We start from the raw sequence: 7447 nt of genomic DNA on the forward strand, positions 1-7447 counted from the left end.
CATTACTATCCGGGCACACAGTTATCCTCGCACATTATACACATCTGTCTATCTGCCACATATATTTATCTCGGCACACACATACATTCACACATATTCAAGTATATTATCTGCACATATCTACATATTCGCACATTATTCAAGACATACCGCACATATTCCGTTAATATTATTACTATTGGCATTAATCACATACTATCCGCATATCTACGTTATTACTTCTATCTCATAACCCTTACAAATTTGACATTCACACACACAATATCTGCCATTTATCTCGCCATAATTACATAATATTTACATTAATTATATATTACATATTCACATAATAATATTGGCATATTGGTGTTATAGAGGAGCTAGAGAGCTTAGAGAAGCTAGAGAGAGAAGCTAGAGAGAGAGCGAGAGAAGCTAGAGAGAGAGAAGCTAGAGAGAGAAGCTAGAGAGAGAAGCTAGAGAGAGAGAAGCGAGAGAGAGCGAGCGGAGCTAGAGAGAGCGAGCGGAGCTAGAGAGAGCGAGCGGAGCTAGAGAGAGCGAGCGGAGCTAGAGAGAGCGAAAGGAGCTAGAGAGAGCGAAAGGAGCTAGAGAGAGCGAGAGAGAGGAGCTAGAGAGAGCGAGAGCGAATTAGAGGAGCTAGAGAGAGGAGCTAGAGAGAGGAGCTAGAGAGTGACAAACAGACTAGGCAGAAACAGATTGTTACTTTGATTGTTTCGTACTATCAAAGTAACAAAGAGAAGGAGAGAGAGACAGAAAGGTAAAGAGAGACTGTAGGAGGGAGAGAGGGTCTGGAGGGTGGGGTTGTTGATGATGATAAAGGGCAGGAAGTGCCAGTTAGGGAGAATGGACCAGTCAGGTGATTAGATTAGAGGTCAGAGGTCAGGGGTAAAGAAGGGACAGAGTGTGAGGTGCCCTAATGTAGGCACTGACGCCCTGTCTCTGTCTGGTTCTCCCTTTACCGGTCTCTCTCTCTCTCTCTCTGTGTCAATCTCTCTTTATTTTCTTCTCTGTCTGATGTCTGGGGAAAGAAAGGGCTATAAAAACACCTGTTAGAACAATAAGTCCCAATGGCTTTCACTCCACTTCTCTTTCCCTTCCGTGGATCAAAGGATTCATCTTGCTGTGTGTGCAGTGGGGTGGCTGGGTGAGTCAGTGTACCTTCCCCTTTCCCTCCACTGCACACATCCGCCTGCCTGGGGAACATGACAATACTCCTCTCACATAGTGGACTTGCATTGTTCTAGTACACATCTCTTTTACAGATATCATCCTCACAATACAGGTCTCATAATCTAGAGTGCTAGTGTAAAAGGGTTCATCAAAACCTGGCATAAAGAGTATCTAGTAGCCTGGTTGAATATAACCTAGGACAAGACATCTGAAAGTATAATCACTGTCTAGTGGTAGTTGGAGCTTGAGTGTGTTCTAGTGGACGTGTGTGTGTGTGTGTGTGTGTGTGTGTGAGTGTCTGATTACTAATGAATAGAAGGGTCATGGGGTCCTCTGTCTCTCCCCCACAGCAGCCCACACATGCCCAGCCTGCTTTGCATAACACCACCAGTAGGAATGTGAGGATTGTTGGGTCAGCAAGCGGTGACATCATACATAGCAGCATGCAGCAACAACGCAGCCCCAGTCCCCGTTTCCTCTTGATTACATCAGCCAAGTATTAATGTCTACAGATAAAGCCATGACACACACACACTTACTTTTTGGGAGATTCATGCAAACACACTTGAAACCCTGAGCAGACATAAAATGACTCACTGAGTCCAGCCAGTCTGCCTCACGTACATTAGCCTTCCCATACATCGTTTTCTCATACGACAGGCAAGTAATACAAGTTCTCTTCTCAGCAACCCAGCTCTGAGTATGAGAGAGAACCTCTCACACACACGACAGGTGTCTCCTGACTGTGTGTGTGTGTGTGTGTAACAGGAGATCCTCCGGCCATCAGACAAGACAAGAGTGCACCTGTGGGAGTGGCCGAGAGCTCCGTTTCTGGTGTTGCCACGGTTACCAAACACAGGGCAAGCCACGTGGTTGGTGGAACCGGAGCAGGGCAGTCGAAAGAGGACAACACTTGAAGATGGATGCCATGCCAGAATGTGACAAAGTGGCCTAATTCATAGACACAGCCCAAAGAGTGCGTCAGTGTTGGGACAAAGCCAGAAAAACAGAGCTTACAGCTGTGGAGTCTCAAGATATTATGGTCCTTTTCTACTACACGACCTAATGGTGTTTAACTAAGGACACAGATCTTGAGACCAGACAACTGTCATGCCAACAGTTTCAATACAAATTCTTTCCATACTTTTACTGAAATGAAGACTACTGTAAGTTCCATGCTTAAGGCTAATGCGGCTTTACACTAAAATGACTGTTCATTTCATTTCCCATGGAAGGCTCTCCACCACCAATCTAGACAGAAAAGCAATCCTACTCTCATCTTAATTCATCGTCAGCAGCGTACAACAATATCAACAAAAGATCTCTGACTCATAAAATATGTTCTGACAGGAGCTTTGAAAAATGTACCCTCAGCTGACATGAAGACAAGTGTGTGCCAGTTCAGTGTTAGACCTGCATTCACCTTTAGACATATACTGATTGCTCTGCTCTTGTCATTACCATAGTAACGTCTTTAATAGATACCGATAAGATTATTTTCCATCAGTCAGTTGCCGTAAAACTGACAATGTGAATGACACAGAAGTGAACAGAAAGAACGTTAAAATTGTCAAATGAATCCGGATTTCATCATTCGTTTTTTTGTTAGAATATGCCTTAGAAATTAGAACGACATAAATGACTATTACTATTTACTACAATTCAAACCCTCTGAAAACATCAGTTTGACAAGGACAGCCAACAGAAAAAGACAAAGCAAACTTCCAAAACAGGGAACAAAAACCCCAAAACTACTCGCCTTCTTCAGTAGAATCCAACCGTCTGTCTGGGTCTCTGTGGTGCTGTGAAAGAAGAGCAAGATGAAGAGAGAAACAGCCCAGTCACTGTGAAAGAAGAGCAAGATGAAGAGAGAAACAGCCCAGTCACTGTGAAAGAAGAGCAAGATGAAGAGAGAAACAGCCCAGTCACTGTGAAAGAAGAGCAAGATGAAGAGAGAAACAGCCCAGTCACTGTGAAAGAAGAGCAAGATGAAGAGAGAAACAGCCCAGTCACTGTGAAAGAAGAGCAAGATGAAGAGAGAAACAGCCCAGTCACTGTGAAAGAAGAGCAAGATGAAGAGAGAAACAGCCCAGTCACTGTGAAAGAAGAGCAAGATGAAGAGAGAAACAGCCCAGTCACTGTGAAAGAAGAGCAAGATGAAGAGAGAAACAGCCCAGTCACTGTGAAAGAAGAGCAAGATGAAGAGAGAAACAGCCCAGTCACTGTGAAAGAAGAGCAAGATGAAGAGAGAAACAGCCCAGTCACTGTGAAAGCGTACGTGTGTTACACTGCTACCTGATCCAATAGAGTGAATGACAGCCCCACACACTCAACGCGATGGAGGGGAGGAGTGGGGAAGGAGAGAAAAGTGAAATGGTGCCGCCATTCTCTGTCGCCCTGGAGACCAATGCTCTTTCAAAGAAATCGACCAATGACAAACACCGGCGATTGTGTTGAGACAAAAAAGTCACGACTGCAGGACTGCCATTCCCTCAGCAGAAAAAACAGAGCGAGAGAGGGAGGGAGAAACAAAGAGAAAATAAGGAGGGAAGAATTAAAAGGGAAAGACAGAAGAGAGACAGAATGACCAACAACAACAAAAAACTGAAAGAGTGAAACAGAGAGAAAGAAGAAGGGGGGATGAAATGGAAGCCAGTGAGTGACAAAAGGGGCCAGGCAGTGAAGAGGCCACCAGTCCAGAGCCTGTCCTTTCTCCATTGTCCTCCTCATCTCTGCTCGGGGGAGGGATTCTAGTCCAGCTCAACTTTAACCCCCCGCCTGCCATCGCGCCCTTTGACCTGCCAACAGCCCCACTGTGCTTGAGGTACAAGTTGCCCTTAACCACAGATCTATGGCCATCATACCCTACCCAGGGGATCCTAAACTTAGGCCTAACTATTAGGAGGATGGGAAAATATCTGTCCCTGTATCAGTGGTTAACGATAAGAGTCTCATATCCTCCCTGTATTTCCCACGGCTGAGAGGATCAATGCTCTCTCTACACCACTGTGTGAGCCGGATGACAAGTGCTACAGCTTCAGTTGGTCCCATGTTCTGAAACAGCTGAACTTCACATTATATCCATTGTTGACACGTCACCATTCTGGTGCTGTCGACTGGTCTGCTGATGATAACACTGTCACAGGTGGCTGGTGTACCATGTCATTTGATCAAAACTAGCACTTCAGAAGGCAATGTGACTGATTTCTGAAAAGTGCTGTGCACAGAATGAGATCATCCACACTTTAGAGAGCACTCCGCAAAAAGTTAAACAGAGTAGCCCTGATTTCCAAAAGCTAATGTGCAGGGCCTAGGGAGAGTGAAATAGATGGACTGAACAGAGAAGATTGCTATATATTTGAACTCACACATCCATCACCTTTTCAGCAACACTTGAGCACGATCAGTTTCACAACACAGCCTCAGCCCACTAAATGACCCTCCTTCAGCGGCAAATGCTCTATTTCTCCCGAGCCAAAGCATTTACCATGTGAAAATGGCCCCATTTCCCTGCTGTGACAGTCGCTATGACAGGATTGCTGATTAACCACCAATATAGTGTGTGTGTGTGTGCACATCAGACAGAACAGAAAGGCTTAAACAGCTAGGTTTGATTTATTTGAAGTGGGTAATGGGGAGTTCTGACAGGAATTAACTGCTCTGTAATAGCCCTGTATTGGCTGCTGCATGAGGGTTTTAGTAATAGCTGTTCCATGGATCTCAATCTAGCATGGATATTTAGGCTACACAGATACAGCAGCAGGCATAGATAATGCACATAGTCCATTTCAAAATTAGATGTATCCCCAAAATGAACCATCAATGAGCTACTGCATTGTAGCCTAATAGCACTGTAATAAAATAAAATGCTATTCGTTACATGCTTTGTAAACAACATGCTAAATGACTAAAATGTAAATGTAGAGGAAGAGAGTGAATTGAGATGCACCCAGTGAGTAGCCTAGTTGTGGAAAAGAGAACAGGAAGTCCTTCTTTGGATATTTCCCCTACTGGGTGACTGGTCAACAATGACATCATGAAGTTGGAGAGTGTACTGATGTGGGAGTACGCAGTGTGGGGTCATGCCCATGAATGGAATGCACTCTGTCTACCCCAGCTAACGTTGTTTAAGGATGAGAGAGTGTGTGTGTGTGTGTGTGTGTGTGTGTGTGTGTGTGTGTGTGTGTGTGTGTGTGTGTGTGTGTGTGTGTGTGTGTGTGTGTGTGTATAAAGTGCTTTCTCCAGCTGGTACACAATCTTTTTGGTTTTCCCATGGAGAAGCAGCTGTACAGATGATTCAGTATTGGGGGAATTCAGGGTGGGAGAGGGGAGGACAAGGAAGAGGGCAAGGAGGAGGCAGACAATTTTGTTTCACTACTACAATATTACAATAACCAATAGACTCTTAGGGAGGGAATTCATTTATATATCATGGGAAAATACACCATCAACATACCAAATTATGTTTTGGGGTTTAGGCCAAACAGAGTGCAGCTCCCAAAGAAATGGAAGATACAAACGTGGCTCAATTCGCACGGCAACATTCTTGATTACAGAAGTAAACTGTTACCTACACTCCTTATGAGGAGTTGGGGAGGAGCAGAATGGGTGGACTACAGATCACGGAGATGGGATTCTTTCTCCCTCTCCCATTTAATCTGTATATTGCCTATAGCAGCACCTATAGCGGAGAGCACAACAGAGGGGATCCTAATGCCATTAGTGATGCTGGAGGCATGACACTGCACACAAATCAAACAAGCAATGCTGCCAGAGCATTACAGCATAGTACACACTACTGCCTGTCCTCAAAACACTATAAACTGCACGTCTTGAGGGATCACATTTCATGTTACAATAAATGTAGCTTAAGCAAACAACAAATAAAACAGCAGAGTACTACATTTTCTGTTACAACATTGGCTTTTTGCTTGCAAGCCTACGACACAAACAGAGCGCCAACTAAATGAAGCTAATGCTGAAATACTTAAATGGTAGTATTCCACATGGCTTTTATACTGGATGTAACTTGTCCTAGGCTACATTCTTTACTATTAGACACTCAACAATAATGACTGCTGTTTTCACACAGAGGACCAGTACAACAACTGGCACTCTCATCGCTATGGCAAAGTATTTCTTTCATGTGCAAAATCAGAAACACCATGCACTAATAGTTAGTTCTAAGACTAACTTAATCTGTCTTTACCTCTCTGACAAGCACTTAGGCCTAGGCCTAACGGATGTCACACTAAATCATAATTTCTATGTAAAAAAATAAAATAAAAATCAAAGGTAACATTCTTTACAGTTTACAGATGGGTTCACAGACTGACATAAATAAATCACCTGAACTTTGAACCTTGTTAGAGCTAATAACTTGGAAATCATAGTGGTGATGGAATGCATCCCATTCAATACACAAATATCAAACTGATTTGTACATACTCATGCAAATATGTTAATGTTGATTAAAATAGCTTGCAAGTGCCTCTTGATTTTCATACATTATGGCTATTCGAGTAGGCTATCACAAACAAACACACACACTGAGGGAGAAATAAGTTGGCTAGCATGGCTAACTTAACATTAGCTGACTAACACGAATGTTTTTGTGAAGGTGTTTTACCAATGTTGTCTCTTACCGGTATATAGCAATTCGGTGTAAAACAAGAGGTCCTCGTCTCTTATTTCAGGTGTATTCTACTCCAGTTGTTTTGCCATAGAGCGCATGGTGCCGTTGAATCTACTCTCCACTGTCCCTGTCAGCTACTCTCTACAAATATTCTGCATATACATCATTCCTGCTCACGCCACTGTAAACAACAGTCTGATTGACATCTTAAAGAGGCAGTATCCAATGATTTGGCGGACATGTAAGAAACACTTTTTTTCCTGATTAACGTTTGAGCTATTTATCGTACCTGTCTCATGCCTTTAACATTATCCGAGTCCTATCAACATGTTCAGCCCTTCTCCCGGGTCATGGCTAGAAGGGGTCCAGCTTTTGTCAAATCAACGTCAGATTTGAATTTTCGCAGCAGGTTAGGATAATTAGTTTAAGGTTAGGGAAAAGGTTAGAGTTAGCTTAAATAAAAAAAATGTGACCTTAATTGACGTTAATTTTACAAAAGCTCGATCCCTTCTAGCCATGACCCCTCTACCGCCAGTTAGTGTAGCCGCACACATGTACAGAGGTTGAGCTATTTGGTGACAGCAAGACAGTTCGATGTAGGTTACTTTAAGTTCTTTCACAATGACAAACTGAAAGTTGTACGAT

General features: G+C 43.3%; 1 protein-coding gene across 2 annotated transcripts in view; it reads right to left on the reverse strand.

The window, feature by feature from the left end:
* LOC123723710 (ras association domain-containing protein 7) overlaps positions 1–7048 on the reverse strand; it is a 56373-nt gene extending 49325 nt beyond the window's left edge. Inside the window, exon 1 of one of the 2 annotated variants that reach the window (XM_045698703.1) lies at positions 6813–7048. The gene's annotated coding sequence lies outside the window, so the exon portion shown is untranslated. The remainder of the gene's footprint in view (positions 1–6812) is intronic. The other variant, XM_045698702.1, reaches the window with a different exon arrangement.
* Between the last annotated feature and the right edge of the window lie 399 nt (positions 7049–7447).

This window comes from Salmo salar, chromosome ssa17 (assembly GCF_905237065.1).
Source record: "Salmo salar chromosome ssa17, Ssal_v3.1, whole genome shotgun sequence".
In the NCBI taxonomy this organism is placed as follows: domain Eukaryota; kingdom Metazoa; phylum Chordata; class Actinopteri; order Salmoniformes; family Salmonidae; genus Salmo; species Salmo salar.